The sequence below is a fragment of the Dermacentor variabilis genome, chromosome 1 (assembly GCF_050947875.1).
Source record: "Dermacentor variabilis isolate Ectoservices chromosome 1, ASM5094787v1, whole genome shotgun sequence".
Classification (NCBI taxonomy): domain Eukaryota; kingdom Metazoa; phylum Arthropoda; class Arachnida; order Ixodida; family Ixodidae; genus Dermacentor; species Dermacentor variabilis.
Window position 1 is genome coordinate 24005403 of NC_134568.1, and position 19720 is coordinate 24025122.

Sequence of the window (19720 nt, forward strand, 5' to 3'; positions counted from 1 at the left end):
TTCGCCTATAAACTAAATTAACAAGGATGGTTTTATGCGCGCACAGGTAAACATGGACACATCTCACTAGATGACCGCGGACACTCGCTGTCAAAATGTTGGCGTCACGAATAGCGGCATATGCAGCGAGCGAATCGACTTTCGCGCTGTCTCTCACTTCAACGCGTACTACGCAGGGCAAGCACCGCGTACACGAAACCATCAGCCAATGGCACACCTACGACTACGTACCGACCGCCTGTCGCCTTCACGATAGGGCCGGCGCGGCCGCGCTAAGCCGTGCCATACGAAGACGCCGCCAGAGGAGAATGTGTGTTCTCCTCCATTCGCCTCTCTCCCGGTGCCTTACGCACTATGGAAGACGGCGCGCTTTCTCCCCACCTTCCGCCCTTGAACGAGTGAAATCGAGCAACCATCTTCGGCTAATCCTCGCACGCTCTCCCTCGCATCTATAGAATGCAGCTCGCGGCCACGCCGGTATGGAACTTGCACTCTATACGGAATATCATGGCGAGGGTGACGGCGGAAATGTGCCTGGATGTGTCTATATAATGCCTTTGCAATGACACGATGAGGGCTCCCGAGCTAAAACTAACGCATGCCACAAATACTGTTATACCGAGGTACAGCGCGTTCAAAGGGGCGAAATCGTCAGGGCAGTCAATTAATGCAAGATGTCAACGTGAATTCCACCCTGTCTATCTGCAGACTCCGCGTAGCGCCTGCAGCCTGCACCAACGAAGGCGTATCACCTCTTTCTAGTGACTTGTATTGTTGTGTTATTCTCGTATTGTTCAATTGCATCATTCCCCGTCCAGAAGGCAAGAAGTGCCCACGCGGGCACTACGCACACATCGTTCTGCAGGAGAGCCCGCCGTCTGCTTCATCATGATCATCATCATGATCATCAACCAAAACATTTATTGGTTTCTATTTGCAGGGTCTTTTGTGGCAGTCTGTCAGGGTCTTTTTTGACGCTCTTTACTGGGTTTAGCAGGGGTGAGACCCTTTGTCCAGTGCTCCAGCGGTTTCGGCAGTCCTGCGCGCTCGCTGCACAAGACAAATTTGGCCCTGGGAGCAGTCGCCGGCCAACAGAGCCTGCTATTGCTCCCCACTTGGATTTATGATTTTAGGGTCTGTTGTCATATGTTGGCATTCCCGTGAGATCTGATACATCTTGTGTTCCGGGTATTTAGCTGCGCATCTGGCGTGGTACACGTTTTACTGGGTAGACTTATGTTGGGCAAGGTTCCTGCCTGTAGCTGTCTCGGATCAGTGACCTCCGCCCTCCTGAGTGATTTAGGGGGGGGGGGGGGATGTCGCATCTTGGTTCTCCTGCAGTAGTGTGCCAACAAATCCGACTATTCATTTGGAACAGAAGGTCCACTTTCGAGTGTATATCTTTCGGGTGCTCGGATTGTATACCGTTGAGCCACCGATCCGTCTCTTCATTCCCCGCTATTCCTGCATGCCCCCGCACCCACAGGATGTTGTGTTGGATCGGCTGTGGTTGTGTTGTGTGGAGTGTTACGCCACCCCATAGCTCGAGGAGCACACGGAGTGCGCGGTGGCCTATTCTGCCGTTCAGGAAATGTCGGCACGCGTCTTGTGAATCAGTTGGAATATTTAGGGATTTGCTGGTTCTGACGACCTCCGCCGCAGCTAGAGCGATAGCTCCTCAGCTTGAGTCGCGCTTGTTCAGTTTATATAGCCACTTGTAATTTCCGAAATGCTTCCGTTGATGACCATGGCCATTATGCATTCTCGTTCGGAATATTGTGGGGCTGCGTCCGCGTGTACTACGTCGTTTTTGGTTGAGAACGTGCGTTTGATGTCAGTGCGTTGGATGTCTTCAGCTGATGTCGCGTCCGTTGGGTTCCCTTTCTTCAAGTATCTTTGCGAAACCTTCGCAGAGCTTGTAATAGAACTTACAAAGCATATTTCTTGTTGATAATTTTTGCACGACATATGCACTCCGTGCAACGATAAAGATATGAAAGAAGGCTCCCCACGATTTGACCACGTGAGTCTGTCTTCTTTGCCGTCCGCCGATGAGGTGACGTGGAAGGGATGTTAGCCAATAAAACTAGATGCGTCCCTGGGGTTAAATCTCATGTGTCCACATGACTAGTTCATTTATGAGACGGGGTCGGCAGAGCTCACGGAGAGTAAAAGCTTGACCGAACTCCAGGCATTCCTTCATAGCACCTCTGCTCTTTGAAGTCTTATCGTGCCTTATTCTAGCTCTTTGAAGCTACCGCACCCCATATTTAATCAACAGATAATCAAACCAAGAAAACATAGGGGAAATATTTCTTGTTTTACTTGGAGGGGAGAATTGATAAGTAAAGGAAAATCAAAGTCGACGAAAAAACACTTAGTACGGTTAGAATGTGTAGTGCGAATATTCAAGCTGTAGGTTGCGGTATGAGGCAGGCGTTTTCGCTCCCTCTTTCGTAATCCCTAAATCGCTTGGGAATTTTGATGGTGTCGCTTATTTCATGATCGTTCAATGTGAAAAAACATGTTTCATAGCGTTCTCGTTTAAACTACGACGCTCATGTTTAAATCTCGAGCACTCAAATGAGTTCTACGGATACTTTGACGCATCCGAAGGCGCTATGTAGACGACGGAATGACCGTGGCATGAGGATTCTGAAATAATGAAGACAGTATAACGAGGGCAGTACGAGAACGACGGCATGATGATAATAGGATGACCAGCGAGCGTATGACGATGTTGCCTTGACGACAAAGACATGGCGATGACGGTATGACGAGAATCGGATGACGAATCGGCTATGACGACAATGGAAGGGCAATGATGTCTTCACTACGACGATATGACAAGGACTGCATGACAATGAATGTATGTTAACGCCGAAATGACGGCGATGGCATAACGCTAGCATGTTCGTGACTGAATGACGACAGCGTCATAGCGATGAAATGAACTAGGAATGACGTCGATTAAACGACTGAAGAGTTGTGACAATAGGATGAGGACCAGTGCACGATGATGTTGGAATCACGACATCTGTATGATGACGATCAAGTGAAGAAAACCGCGTGACGAACCTCGTTCGTCGTCGTTGTAGGACGACGATGGCGTGATGATGACGGCGTGACATGAACTGTACAATTAGATTACGATGATTACGTGATACAGCTCGGCGACGACTTGGTGTGGCGACACCGATATGAAAATGACGGCGTCACAAGCACGGGGAGGCGACCACGGCCCATAACCAGTGGCACACACCCCTGCAAACTGCAGACTGCACAATCTCTGGGTTCAGCGCGCTTGTGCGGACGACGCCAACGACCCAAAACTGAGAAACGAGCTAAGCAAAACTAACACTTAAAATTAACTTGCCGATTGTTATGCCCGAACCCACACCCTCCGCACAAAGCATGGGTACGGCTCATAACGCTCCTACTTACCTTTTTTTTTATCTCACACTGTCTCTTATTACAACGTAGCTGTATTTAACTATGATGCCATAGAATTTTCGTGTCGGCATACAAAACTATCATCATCAATGGCTCATATTCCCGTAAGTATGCAAAAAATGCAATGGCTGATACCGCTATGAGCCAGAGGCTACAAGCACTCAGCAAAGTGAAGCGAACAGTTTTTACATTATTTCTAATCACGCATGCAAGATAAACAATGGCATGTCGAAAACTGTCATTATCAATGACTCATACCCCGGTTGGCAATGGCTCATACGCCCGTTAACAAGCAAGCAAAGTCAATGGCTAGTATCCGCGGAAGGTAAATGGCTACTCAATTGCGTTGGTACTATCTGTGGGGTCGATGTGGATGATTTCAATGTGTATGTTTCGGGACGGAAAAGGGTGTGATTTACCAGTTTCGTGTTTTAGGAACATTGCTTGCGATGCGACAAGGATCCGGCCCAACCGACGAACCAGTGGCGTGCGTACATCGATTTGACATAATCATGGCACGTGCTTGCAGTTGTGAGTATGCAGACCAGTGTACATCACAGTGACTACAAAGCCATTGTGACCGTCGTTACTAGGTGACAATCGGATATTATTCCGGCGCAGTGGGTTCTCATATAGAGTAGCCGTTATTCTAAAATTAGAATATATTTTTAATATTATCGTATACTTTATGTTGTGGACTATTCACTGCTGGAAAAAGTGTTTGCACTAAATGTTAACGAGAAAATCTTGTTATTTGAAGCTAATAAACGATTATTATAGCTTTCGCGGAGAAGTAATGCCGATGTGACGCTGGCGGGGGCCGTATAACGCTGGCGGGGGCCGTATAACAGGGACAAGTTCCCCATAACCACGTTAAATAAGAAAGCTATAACCTAAAGGTTATCGCTCTTTTCTTTTAGTATTCTTCGTATCTATGTCAGCGTACTTCGTTCTTATCTCTTATTCACTCGTATTGCCATTTTTCCCGTTTCACTTTCAAAGAGGACGCTTGGTGTGTCGTCTTCTTTCACGTCCGTGTCGTTTTTATGTCGCGCAATATCATTTAAGCAACCCAGTGTTATCGACGCCGAAGGACAAGCGCTCTCTAAAGCGCGGAAACAGGGACAAGTTCCCCATAACCACGTTAAATAAGAAAGCGATAACCTAAAGGTTATCGCTCTTTTCTTTTAGTCTTCTTCGTATCTATGTCAGCGTACTTCGTTCTTATCTCTTATTCACTCGTATTGCCATTTTTCACGTTTCACTTTCGAAATGGATTTTATTATGCAGGGGAATTTCAGGAGGCTCTTGTGACACTTAGGTGACATCAAGTGGATGTTTTGTACCTTCTATCCTGTGGAATTGTGCTTACAGGAAACAAACCTAAGCGAAAAACAAATTTTTTTAACAGGCTGTACTGTCGTACGGTGCAACCGTACTCAGGTGAACCGCGTTCAGGGTGCTGCAGCCGTTGTTCCGCAGTGTGGTATCGCAGCTAGAGAAGCTGCCATTAACAGTCACATAGAACCCGTTCCTGTCGCCGCTTTAGCAAACAAAACCATCACCATTTGTTCAATATACATTGCACCGCATCCGCAATTTACTGTAATTGATCTAAAGTTAATTTTAAGCCAGCTCCCTGAACCCTTTTTTAAAAGCGGGTGATTTTAACGCGCCTAGCACGTTATGAGGTAGCAAAATAGCCGATACCAGGAGAAAAACAATTGAAGATGTTATCTTAACAAACGACATATGCCTTTTTAACACTGGTGCTGCAGCCTATTGCTTCCTGTGCACGGGTGCTATGAGGTGTCTACACAGTAAGAAAAAAAGGAGTACCTCTTACTCTTTTCAGAGAGTCTGGACTCGCCACGTATACGACACACTTTGTGGGAGACACGCGAACTCCCTTTCGGAAGAGGGTCCCGAGACTATCTGTGCTCGATACAAGGTGGTTACGTGACTCCACACCCAATAGTCATGCATACTCTCCTGTAGTAGTCTCCTAACCCTCTCAAAAGGGTTACACGACTAGTGCTGAGGGAGTCCGTTAACTACTCTGCACGAGTCAGACGACTCAAGATAAGGGGTCACATGACCACTGCTGAAGGATTTGGGTAACTATTCTTGATGAGTCTGATGACTCCAGCAGTGTGTGTCAAGTTACCCTTAGTGTGTGGTGCAGGACTCTTGCAGATAGAGTAAAATAACTAATCCATGTAAGTCGTTTGACTCGCATGGCAGTGTCGAGCCGCTTTTCAAAATGTGTCACCAACTTTTGCTGTAAGTACACACAACTACGGCTAGTTCTCAAGATTACTGTAAAAAGACAACATATAAGAATGCATAGCAAACTTGCCAAAAAGGACATGGCAGGTTAGCAACAAAAAGTTAACATTTCATCACCCTTTGTCATCTTCTGGAAAATTCAAATGTATTAGTCAGCACAGAATCACCATGAAAGCAAGACAGTTCTCATTACTATTAAACTGGAATCAATAGCCAACCATGCAAAACAGTCTTAAATAAACATGTAATATGTAATGTAGCCTGCAGGTGCATATGCATGACACTGCAATGACACTCAGAACCACAATGAGACCCCAAAATATTATGTAACTCGTGTAGAAGTTTAATTCAGCACTGCACAAGTCTGTAATGTCAAAAATTTATAAGTTAAACCTATTTCACTGTTCTTCCAGACGTGTTATTATTTAGAACTTACGATTTAACACTTTAAGCAAGTAAGCTACACATAACAAATGAAAAAGGCTGCACTTATGTACAAAGGAGACCCAGATAATCAAGTGCAATAAAAACAATATTCCAACTTAGATTACATAATCTATGCATTATACTATGCTTGCTGAAAACAACTGGTTGGCAATTGATAATCCAATCTAACAGTAAAAACAGCTGTCTTACCTTATGGTACTCTTGTTGGCACTTTTCCCCCACAACTTGTGCGTGTCAGCGTCAGTTGAAAATTGATCTGAAAAATACCACATTAAAAATTTGTGCATCAATTTTATTCTGTCATACAACGTGCAACAATGTATAAAAGCTTCACAACAGATAATATTACAAAAATAAATACAGCAAAATTTATACTAATTGTTTATTTATGTTGACAAACATACTTTTCCAAGACGAAGAATAATAGCTGACACAGACAATTTCACAGATTGCAATAACCACTAATACAAAACTTGCCATAATGCAAACACGCTGACAAAATATGTAGCACAGGAAGCTGTAGTTTGTTACGGCAAAGATAGCAAGATAGCAAACAAACTATACCCAGCTGTATGCACGCAGCTGTAACAATACACATGGTGCACCAAGATCCAAAAGAAACAAAGAGGAAGATGTGAGGAAGGCTTTTTTGTACTCATCACAAGTTATCCTGTAAGAGCAGATTATGCACTGCCTGTAATCTACCCTCAGCACATACGTAAATAAGTTACATTAGGTGCCACATTTACAAATCACTCATATGATGTTCTTGTGATTGTCCTTATTCCAATTTTTAACTTGGAAAGCATGACTGAGTTACGTAAAGCCTCCCAACGGCTTGGCATATATACAGAAAGAAGTGTTTCTATAAACACTGGAGGCCATGGAAGGATGACTGACACATACCTCTTTTAATTCTTTTGTCTTTGTCTTTGATTATCTACCACAGTAGTCTTTTGTAGAGCGAAACACATCCAGATAATACACTGTGGGCAACAAAGTGTGAATACCTGTTCTTGATTTCTACCTTTCTCTGGTGTCCCGCTAAGGTAAGATTGGTGCAAAAAATTGTTTTCCCAATGTATGCGTTCCCACAAAACAAAACAGGAGCAGATGATAAGCCACATTAATGGTGCGCGAAATAAAACATCTGTTCTTAACTTACCACTGCCATTCCAATCTGGTGAGATTTCCTGCTTTGTTGTGTACTCTAGCACAGGTGCTATGCAGTTCACTTGGTGCCTAAAGCAACTCTCACACTATAGCAGGATGTCAATTTTGTTTTTCAAATTCTAAGCGAAACTCTGGTTATGGGGGACAATTGCAAACTTAATAGTTTTGCTTTGTATCTTCATTATGTTGTAGAGCTGGGTAGAAAGCAAGAACAGATATCTAAAATTTGGGTTCCCACTGTGCATTGCATGGATATGTTTCAATGAATGATAAAACTATTTGGTAGATAAACATATGAAAGATAAGAGAATTAAGCTCGAAGTCTACCATATCATTAACTGGGAATATTATGTGTAATTGAAATTTTGCGATTCCCAGTGAAGAAACAGTTTTGACAATATGTGCCAAGGCAACTAAGTCACTCATGCTCACAAAGAAAACAAAAACAAGCAAGATTACAAGAAGTTCGAACTTGCAACCTGAGGTGAGACACCTCACATGACTGATTTATGTATTTACTGAGCATAAATTACATCTGGCGCATAATCTGCTTGTACAAGATGACAAACAATGAGTTACTCTTGCTTTCTCTCTGGGGCATTTGGTTCTTCTGAACACATGCACATTGTGTGGCACAGCTGTGTAGATGTAGCTAGGCACAGCTGTTATTCAGCATCAATCTGTTTTTATGGTCCTGTACTATTATTGTAATTTATAATTAGCAAATAGCCTAACTATTGCGTTGATCAGCTCCATTTTAAACAAAACATACTGACAGATTTCCCTGTTTATCGCTAACAAAGAGATGGGTACATCATTTCAGATTTCAAGAAACAGCTGTGGAACAGAACAAATGCTGAAGACAGAAAATCTACAGACCAATACTTTTTTATTAAATGCCATGTACTAGCCCTTTCTGCAATGAATACCATTATTAGCAAAAATTGTAGACTGCAAAAATAATTGGGAAATATTTACAAGAAAGTGCGCGTAAAAATATTTTGCCACTATGTAGGACATAACTAAGAAACACCAGCTATACAAAAACCAATGACAATTCAAATCTCCATAAAACTCCCTATGAATGGCAGTATATTCAAACCTCTAGTGCAAATTAAAAAAAAAGTTGTTTCGAGAAGCACTTCCCCTTAATAAGTGGGTGTTAGTGTTTCTACAAAAGGGTTAGAAGATGCCTTCCGGCATACCATAGGGAGTTTTACAGATAGCACATGCACGAATCTGCCTAGAAAGCCCTACGCCCTGCTTGTATTCCTTAGTCATTTTTCTGCATTCTGTTGTATGTCACCGTTTGGATCCCTTAACACTGAGTGCGCAAAACCAAAAAACAGCCTATTAATACACTGAATTTTTAGCCTGTAAAGGGGTTGTGTGGCAATGGGGGCAGCCAACTCTAGTGTGAGAACAAACAAATATTTGTTCTCGCGTTAGTGAAACCAGTCAAAATATAATCTCACAAATTTGGAAATGAATGCACAAAGAACCTTGCTAATTGCCACATTATTGTCCCGAACAAGATCTTTTGGTGTTTACAATTCCTAGTTTAATTCACTTTCCTCTAGTAAATGGGCTCTGACCTAGAATACTCAGTGTAGGAGACTAACCAAGACCTGGAAGCCAATGTTTAAATCTGAAATAAACACATTCATCCCCCGACCACATGGCACTGCTTCGTCATCAGAAGAAGCATGCATCCATGGACATATAGTCTGTAAAATTATTTATACATGATCTGTAGCGTTAATCTTGCATTAACAAATTCTGAAAATTAAGAAATACATCTGCTATAAAGCACTGCTGTAAACCTGTGTGTTTGAGAAATGCAATATTCAAAAGGTGTAATACAACCAATGTGTGCATGAAACCTATGCTGCCTTTGACATTCGTCAGTGTGGAAAATAAGCACTGAGAAATGCCAAGGGTATCATAGCTTTTATGTCTCAAACCTTGTATGTGAGTACCACTGGTATATTTGCAGTGAAAAAAAGTCACATTATTACCAGACATATGAGGGGAACCCATGTTTCTCTAGTTTAATATTTTCTTTCTTGTGCTCTTATATCCTAGAGTTTTTCAAAAATAACAGGTGCTTGAAATAAGTACTCTATATTGCTCTTAAATTTATCCTGCACCAGAGCCTGTGTTATGTTAAATTTCTTGAACACATTGCAGTGCTGTAGGTTATCAAAGGAAGAAAAAATACCGTAAGTTTTCAGTTTAGCCTTATGTACAACAAGAATTAAGAACCTATCAATTACATCCACAAGTACAAAAGAACTATGAGAAACGGGGCATAAAGACAGGTATACATTATAATAGCAGGAGTTGATGGTGAGAACTCTACGAGAAAGGAACTATTAAAGACTAGGTACTAAAGAAACATGAATTATAATAATAGAAATATTTGCAAAGAATTTGAAGAGACAAATAGAATGTCTGTTCAAATCACTCCACCCCAACATTCATCCATGGTTCGATAAGTGATCGATAAGAAAAGAAACAGCTGGTGATGCTGTTTGGATAGATGGAAACTGAGGTACAGCTGTGAAATAGATGAAACACGTAGAGGGGTCACCAAGTGTTGCACGCTGGTTGCACAGCAGGTTTCCTTGAGCTCCGGACTCACTCGACACTGATGCGTTGAGCCTGGTTATACGTAGTTCGCTAGAGGCCTGGCCCGAGTATGTGGCATGGCTTGGGTAAAATTTCAAGGCAACCTGAAAAACACAGATCCAAATATATAAGCACCAAAATATTCTGCACCATAGGGCAAATCTGAAGTTTACCATCTGCACATAGCAGATGATGAAAACAGACACAAGTCACCAGACTCAAGGTATATAAATGTGCAAAAGTGTAAATGAATGTGAAGAGCTGCTTGTAGGATGGTATCCTTCATTTTGTCTTTTCTAGATCAATAATAGTATCTTAACATAAAGTCAAGTGTACACAACCCTCCCTATTTGTGTCAGTAGGCTATTCCATGCCAGCTGTTCCACCCTGGCACATGACCACTTGGAATTTCTTTTTGAAAACTGGGGGCCCTGCAATATAGAACAAATCGCAATTTCACGCAATACTTAAAGCAAAAAAAAAAATTTTACTGGCGTAAACACTATGTCACATTTTGTGTAACGCACCAAACCATGCATCATAAAATGGCATAGCCAAAAAAATTGCTTCCTTCATTAAGAGGCACAAATTTTTAACGACAATAAAGAGAGGCCTTGCACCAAAAACTTAACTGCTTATTAGCCAGTGCTCACTTTATTATGGCCGATTAAAAATGGACCAAATGGCTTAACTTTATTTTCACAAAAGTGACCTACAGCAAAAGCTGTAAATTTATGTAATCCATGTGTTTAGGTCTTGTGCTGTGTGCAAGAACTGGTTTCAGAAAGATACATTATGCAGCAGAGCAGAGAGAGGAGGATGAACTTGGAAAAGAAGTCAGTTTTGGTGTACGCTTATCGGCCTACTTACCATTGAGGCAGCCCTAGTAAATTTATGCCAAATACCATGTATGAGAGTACACTGTATTGTTTTTAAAGTGGTAAAGCTTTATCAAAGTAGCTTTTGTGTTACGCAAAAAAACAATTTTACAATTGATCTCTTGTAGTTTCAAAATTTGCATCGCGTTTCGTCTAATACACACAGCTAAGACAAAATGCATAGACTTGAGCATCCCTGCACAGACAGAAGGGAGTCTAAACTGCTTCGAAGTTACTTCTTTCATTGCTGAGTGGTTAAAAGCCACTTCACTCAAAAAGACGCCGCTTAATTACAGGTATTTACCTGAATATTTCTGTCTGCTGTCAGCCTGCTTGGCATCATCACTAAGGCTGCCAACTCCCTAGTGGACGTGGTCGGGACATGGTGGTGGCAGAAGCCGCCAAAGGCTCCCAACTCCCTAGTGGACGTAGTCAGGACAGGGTGGTGGTAGGACGCAGGGGTAGGAGCCGCCAGAGTGTACCTGCAACAAATTTGCACAAATGTTCTTAGTTCTACCACATCACGATTTACAATAAAAATTGAGCTGTCTGTGTAACATGGCTACCAATACAAATAAAGGCAAACAGTTAGGTCCTACCACTCAAATAGAACCCCGACAAAAAAGAAACGGTACTTAAAGGGACACTAAAGTGAAACAATAAATCAGTTTGGACTAATGAAGTATAGTTTGAGAACCCTGCAGGCAGTCATTTCAAAAAAGTAGTTTGATTATTAGATGAGAAAATGAAGGTCCAAGTATCAGTATTTGAATTACGTGCCGAAACCCCAGTGCCGGTACGTCAGCGTGACGTCAGGGATTCTAAAGTATGTTTTCGCATTTGGGCTGTGTTGGCTGAATAAAGGTTCCCGAAACTGCCCATGTTTATTATTTGGTTCCTTTAGAACACAATGTCGTCAACCTGTACCGCTATATATAATTAGTAGGCCCTAGAAGATGCCATCAAAATCCAAGACATCACAGCCCCCAGGTGCGGGAATTTAAGTAGGCGTCACCACCCGTATTTTGTTCCTGCGCTTTTCGTGGCTTGTCAAACGTCTTATCATTGTAAGAGTGGTGTTTTTGGTGTTGCAGAACGGTAATTTACTGATGCAGAAGAAATCATTTTTCACTGTAGTGTCCCTTTAAGTTTATGAAAATCCAAACAATGAAAAAAAATGTGCAACTGATTTGTGCATGGAAGCTCGGTTGAAACCTGAGCTCATATCATCAAGTGATCTGCTAGTCAACTGCAAGCCTGCCACCTTAAAATGTCATTGTAAATTTCTTTACATGCATCATGTAAGCTCCATTGATGATGATGATGTGTGGAGTTTTATGGCGCAAGGGCCAGGTGTGGCCAAAGAGCGCCATGTCTGTGGTAATGAGTTTGCGGTGTAATTATGATTGCTATGAAGTTGGTGTGAGGTGGCTGTAAAGAGGCCTTAAAATATACGCTCTAAAGTGCGTAAAATCTGTATGATAAAATTATGGCGATGACGTATGACTTGTACTATGAAAATTTAGATGCATATAAAAAGAATGATACGATAGGTAAAATATATCACGATTATAAGAAATGCCAGAGCACTACTGCCTCCTTAGAGCCCTTGAAGCACAAGGGCCCGGAGGCATGTGCTACGCAAAACAATTATCGTAGTGGCATCCTCTCGAGAGAGGAGGCGCTACGAATTCATGGGACTAATAACATGTAAGACGACATCTCTGAGGAAACCTAGGACACTGTTTGTATTAAAAAGCGGTTCTGGACCGAGAAACATTAGAGGATGAAGAGGAATGTGTTGGCGGTATGCTAAGGAAAAATGTCTCCTTCTCTCAGATTCGGCTTCGCGACACTCCAGGAGGACGTGGAGTACGGTCAGCCTCTCCCCGCATCTACCACAGTTTGGAGGCTCACTTCCGGTCAGTAGAAAGTTATGGGTGCCATATGTGTGTCCTATTCTTAAACGACAGAATAGGACATCTGTTCGGCGCGATTTTGTTGTAGAGGGCCAGAGTCCTAACTGTGGCTTTATTAGGTGGAGCTTATTATCTTTTTCCGCGTCCCACATGCGTTGCCAGTGGGCCCGCAGCCGCCTTCGCAAGAAAGGCCTCAGATCTGTGACAGGCACCTCGGCGGTAGGGTTAACGGCTTGCGATGCTATAGACGTGGCCATCTCGTCCGCCAGAACGTTGCCCTCGATGTTTCTATGGCCAGGCACCCAGCATATAATGATATGCTGGTTAGATATGTACGCTTTGCACAAGACGGAATATAGTTCATTAAGTACTGGATTTTTGTGTCTATAGGGTGACATCAAGGCCTTCACGACGCTTAGGGAGTCTGTATATATCGCCGACTTTTGGAGTTTTGATTTTCTTATATGCTTCACAGCAGTCAGTAATGCGTAGGCCTCGGCCGTAAATATACTTGTTTCCGGATGTAGTACATCGGATTCTGAGAAGGATGGGCCGACGGCAGCATGCGACACCCCGGCATTAGACTTCGAAGCGTCTGTGTAGAACTCGGCGCAGGAGTGCTTGTGCTGGAGTTCTAGGAAATGAATTCGTATTTCGATCTCTGGTGCGTGTTTTGTTACCTCTAAAAAGGATATGTCGCATTCTATGACCTGCCACTCCCAAGGCGGTAACAATTGGGTTGGATGCATTAGGCGAGGCTCGAGTAGTGGGACATGTATCTCTTCACTAAGCTCCCTCACTCGAAGCGAGAAAGGCTTTCTTACAGAGGGGCGATTATGGAAAAGTGTAGTGCAGGTCATATCGTTAACAGTGTTGAAACATGGATGTTGATTATTGGAGTGCACTTTAAGGAAGTATGTGAAGCTGATGTAAGATCTTTGCAGATTGAGTGGCCACTGATTCGATTCTACATACAAGCTTTGAATGGGGCTAGTTCTGAATGCGCCTGTGGCCAGACGGATACCCAGGTGGTGGATGGGATCCAGCATCTTTAGTGCACTCGGGGCGGCAGAGCTGTACACTATGGCGCCATAGTCTAACCGAGATTGGATAAGGCTCTTATAAATATTCGTTATACATTTCCTGTCGCTACCCCATGTTGTGTGTGATAGCGTGTTTAGTAAGTTCATAGTTTTTAGACATTTAGTTTTGAGATATTTTATGTGCGAGATGAAAGTAAGCTTAGAGTCAAGTATTACACCTAGAAATTTCTGTTCTTTGTTGACAGGTATTTGTTGTCCACCCAGTTCCATGCACGGGTCTGGAACCAGGCCTCTCTTTCTTGTAAAGAGAACACATGAACTTTTGTGGGGGTTGACTTTAAATCCATTTTCGTCTGCCCACTTAGATATCTTGTTCAAACTCTGCTGTACTTGTCTTTCGCACACTGCAAGGTTACATGATTTAAAACCTATTTGTATGTCATCTACGTACACGGAATAAAATATAGCTGGTGGTAATGAAGCGCGGAGTGTGTTCATTTTAACTATAAAGAGCGTGCAGCTGAGCACACCTCCCTGGGGTACGCCAGTCTCCTGTATAAATGGACGTGATAGTACATTCCCGACTTTCACGCGGAAGGTACGGTTGGACAGGTAACTTTCTATCAGTTTTAGCATATTGCCATGGATGCCCATTCTCGACAAGTCTCGCAAGATTCCGTACCGCCACGTTGTGTCGTACGCCTTCTCCATATCCAGAAATATCGATAGGAAAAACTGTTTGTGGACGAAAGCGTCGCGAATATATCCTTCAATACGTACAAGATGATCGGTTGTGGACCGCCCTTCTCTAAAGCCACACTGACAGGGATCTAGCACTTTCTTCAGTTCAAGGAAGTGAATTAGTCGTCGATTAATCATCTTTTCAAATACCTTACAAAGGCAGCTTGTGAGGGCTATCGGGCGGTAACTTGCCACTGAGGAAGGGTCTTTGCCTTGTTTCAAAACAGGGACAACAATGGCTTGTTTCCATGCGGTTGGAAGGTACCCCACAGCCCAAATAGTGTTAAAAAGTGCAAGTATTGTAACTTGCGTGTCACTGTGTACGTTTTTAATCATTTCATACATTATTCTGTCCGATCCTGGCGCAGAGCTCTTGCATGCGTTCAAGGCAGCTCTCAACTCTGCTATACTAAAAAGACGGTTGTATGGTTCGTTCTGACGACATTTTCTGATTAGAGGCTTACATTCTTCTATTTGTTTGTGTTTGAGAAAGGATTGTGAATAATTTGTTGAACTTGACACGTTCTCAAAATGCTCCCCAAGTGAGTCTGCCTGGTCTTGTAGTGTATCGCCCTGTGTGTTTACAAGGGGGAGTGAATGTGTTTGCCGCCCTCTAATCCTATTAACTCTGTTCCAGGCTTTGGCCTCATCCCTAAACGAGTTAATACTCGATAAAAACTTCTGCCAGCTTTCTCTTCTGGCCTGTCGGCGGGTTCGCCTGCCTTGGGACTTTATTTTTTTAAAGTTCATAAGATTCTCCGCAGTGGGAGAAGCGCGTAGCAACCCCCACGCCTTGTTCTGATTCTTACGGGCGATCCTACATTCGCTGTTCCACCACGGTACACGTCGTTTGCATGCCAGACCACTCGCTTCGGATATGCATTTTGATGCGGCATCTATTATGAATGATGTAAGATACTCTACAGCAGCATCAATTTCTAGAGAAGACATGTCGGCCCATGAGATGTTAGTGAGAGTTCGAAATTTCTCCCAGTCAGCTGTGTCTATCTTCCACCTAGGAGCTTGCGGAGGATATTCGTTTTCTTTAGATGTTCTTAGCAGTATGGGAAAGTGGTCGCTCCCGTAAGGATTCTTCGTAACTTCCCATTCAAGTTCGAGCAGTATAGACGGGGAGACTATACTAAGATCTATTGAAGAATATGTTCTGTTTGCTAGAGAGTAATATGTGGGTTCCTTTTTATTCAGCAAACACGCACCGGAAGAAAAGAGGAACTGTTCAACAAGACGACCTCGCGCGTCTGTACGAGAGTCGCCCCACAGGGAGCTGTGCGCATTGAAATCGCCAAGAACAACATAAGGTTCTGGCAATTCGTCTATAAATGACTGAAATTCATGTTTGTTTAATTTGAAGTGTGGGGGTACATAAAGCGAGCAAATGGTGACGAGCTTATTTAAAAGAACAGCTCGAACCGCCACTGCTTCAAGGGGCGTTTGTAGCTGTAAACGCTGACAGGAAATACTTTTATGAACCAAAATGGCAACACCGCCTGATGATACGACTGCATCATCGCGATCTTTGCGAAACTTGACATACGGTCGGAGAAAGTTTGTATGTTGTGGTTTTAGGTGTGTTTCCTGCAGACACAGCACTGTTGGATTGTGTTTTTGGATAAGCTCTTGCACATCATCAAGGTTCCTTAGAAGACCTCTGATGTTCCACTGAATTATTTGTGTATCCATATTGGAGGTCAGTAGGTGCTGTGTGTACAGAAACAGAAGTAGTGATTATGAAAATTACAGAGCCCTTTCGAAGCCCTGTAACGGGAGTTTTGTCCTTTCTGGAGCGTTCGAGGGAGCCTCGCCGCTCCTTAGGCGCTTGGGGCGCCTTGAGGATAGGTGTTGTGTCCATTGCCTCTAGTGAGGCTCCGGACACGTGCTCTTGCGAGCGAGACGTTTTCAGAGGGAGTCCCGCCTTGGAGGGCAAGACCCCTGCGCCCACCAGCCCGGAGGTCGATGGGGCTCCCTGAGGGATTTGACTGCGCCGGCTGTGGCCAGCGCTGGAAGGGGCCGAGGAGGTTGTGGCAGCCTCGGCTGCGCCCACCTTCGGGGTCGATGGTCCCTTCTGCTCAGTTGGCGGAGCAGCGCTAGCTGCAACCACCGTGGGGGCAGATGGCGTAACTGCCGACTCACTGCGTGTGGGTCGGACAGCCGCCGGAGGCCGTTGTGACGCTGCCCCCGGACGCGCCACTTCGGCAAAGCTTTTCTTTGGCAGGTATGCTACCCGCCTGCGTGCCTCTTTGAACGATATATTTTCCTTGACCTTGATTGTGACTATTTCTTTTTCTTTTTTCCATGATGGACAGGACCGCGAGTACGCGGCGTGTTCTCCATCACAGTTCACGCAGTGTGGAGCATTCTCGCAATTGTCAGATGGGTGTTCTTGGGCACTACATTTTGCGCATGTCTGGCGGCCTCGGCAGTTCTGTGAACTGTGGCCAAATCTTTGACACTTAAAGCATCGGAGAGGATTGGGGATGTACGGTCTGACTCGGATCTTTATGTAGCCAGCCTCAATGGTCTCAGGTAGCATACTTGATGCAAAAGTTAAAATTAAGTGCTTTGTCTCAATCTCCTTGCCATCGCGCCTGATTTTTATTCTCTTGACATTGGTCACATTTTGATCGCTCCAGCCCTCCAGTAGTTCGGCTTCAGTCAGTTCCATGAGATCGGCATCGGAAACGACTCCGCGGGTGGTGTTCATTGTGCGGTGCGGTGTGACCGTCACTGGAAGATTCCCAAAGGATACTAGATTAGAGAGTTTCTCGTACTGTGTCTTATCACGCAGTTCTAAGAGGAGGTCGCCACTTGCCAACTTAGAGACTTTATAGCCTGGGCCAAAAGCTTCACTAAGTGTCTTCGCAACAAGAAAAGGTGAGATCATTCTCGCTGCCTTTTCTTTTTTCTCTGAATGTACTACATGAAATCTTGGAAAATTGTCATTATGTCGGCTAAAAAACTTGAAAACTTCTTCGGTGCGCCCTCGTTTATGAGGGCGATCAGGAAGGGTTGGAAAAGAACTTGCCATAGATATGTGTAAAAATTCGGCAGCGCCGCCAGCCACCCACCATGGAGCCCAACAAGGGGACGCTGCAGGACCGTGAAAAGACGGCCTGCACGCGCCAGCTGTACGACACTACTATAACCAAATCTGTTATAACCAAGTTGGCTATCCCACACAAGGTTAACCCTTGCCGCCGAGGAGAATGAAGTAAATGGAAGAGAGGAGAGGACAGGAAAGGTCAAAAAGTAAGAGATAAAGACGAAGATTCGAGAGGAAGAGACAGGAAAAGGCGACTGCCGATTTCCCCCGGGTGGGTCAGTCCGGGGGTGCCGTCTACGTGAAGCAGAGGCCAAAGGGGTGTGTTGCCTCAGCCGGGTGGCCTTAAAGGTCCAAACACCCAGCATCGGCTCAACCCCCAGGATCCCCTTTTCCCCAGACACGGCTAAGCCGCGCACGGCTACACGCGGGAGGGTCCAACCCTCGTGTGCTCGGGAACGTGGTGTCGCAACACACCAAACGCCTGCTGACGCAGACGCCCCTGCGGGGAAGCTCCATTAATACAAGTTCAAAATCTCTTAACATAAGTAAATCACCAAGCTAATTAAATTAACGAATTCTAGTGGTCGTTAATGCAACAAAGTGCAAGCTCGGAATGAAGCTGGCCAAACTGGGCAGTGAAAAATAACAATGTGGTTCTCTACATCTTGTTTTTCTGGCTTTCACTCTAGCGTTGGAATATACAAGAATTTTGACATTCCTGATATTTCCCCCTGCTAATTTCTATTCCATAATGCATAATACTTGAGCAAGAGCAATACTGCTTTCTTTTAACCGTAAATAGTGATAGAACAAGAAAATTCACTGGAGCCAACGTATTGAGAAAAATCTCCTCTTTGTCGAAACATTGGCTCCAGCGATGCTCCTTGTTCTATGGCTGTTCATCATGTCAAATCTCTGTCTTCCTGTGTACCTCTGTACTTTCAATGTTATGTCAATGGAATTGTAATAACAGATCATTAGTAAATGTAGCTGATGAGGAATTTGGCCTTGTTGGTAGATAACGACAGAGTAACTGCGCAATATAGAGATACGGACAAAGGAGGCTTGTGTATGTTGTCTTCTCCAGTCATTGGGCGATTACTCTGTCTAAATGTAAAACTATTACCCTTTGCACAATAATACTAAAATGCATAAAGACAGGAAAGTGGACACAAAAATTACAACAGATAGCATCATATGCTAATGAGATATGCAAAAGTGCCTGCTACAATTTGTCTCACCCATAACGTGCTGGATAAGATGGCGACTTCTGGCTGTTGCCATTTCTTGAATACCTAAAATAAAATACATATCAAAATTATAAAAATACACAGGACAACAGCAGTAGCCGAGGACATAACGCATTGTTTAGTACAAGAAGGTAAACTAATCTCTGATACACGGCAGACGAAATTTCCTTTATTAAGTTAGTAGAAAAATACACCACGCTTCATTTCATTCAATACTCTCGGCATTTCTTGGTACAAGAAAAAAAGGTATTTCTGCATGGAAGCAGCAAAATAATAAATGGCCTTCTACTTTTACAAAATATGCTGCAGCGACTAAGCTAACTACAGCTGTATATACTTAAAATTGTTGTATGCACATTACAATAGCCAAGACAGGATAAACTTGGGTTCATATGCAGCTCACTGGAAGGTACAACTTTGCAATGAACTCATTGCTGCTTGGCAAATATACGCATTAACATAAAACTACAAATAGAAGGATCCTTTTTTTCATAAAACGCCGGACTCAATATAAAAAAATCCAGTAGCAATATTACAATTTCACCACATAACACAGACAGGTTTTGCAAGCCTAGAAGGATTTACTATATAAACGTTGCAGCAAGTTCATGCTTTTAAATATTTACAACCGTGAAAATAAAGATTACGTAAAAATAATAAATTATATATAGGCTTAGATTGTGAGCTAATGTCAAATGCACAGCCAAATGCACATAAAATTTGTTCTTTTTCAGCGCTTTTAAAGCGCTCTGTCTGTTCGCTTGAGCAGCCAGCCGCTTTACCGCTCTTAAAATATCTGTGCTCCCACATCGCCTGACACTGCCATACAGCGTTG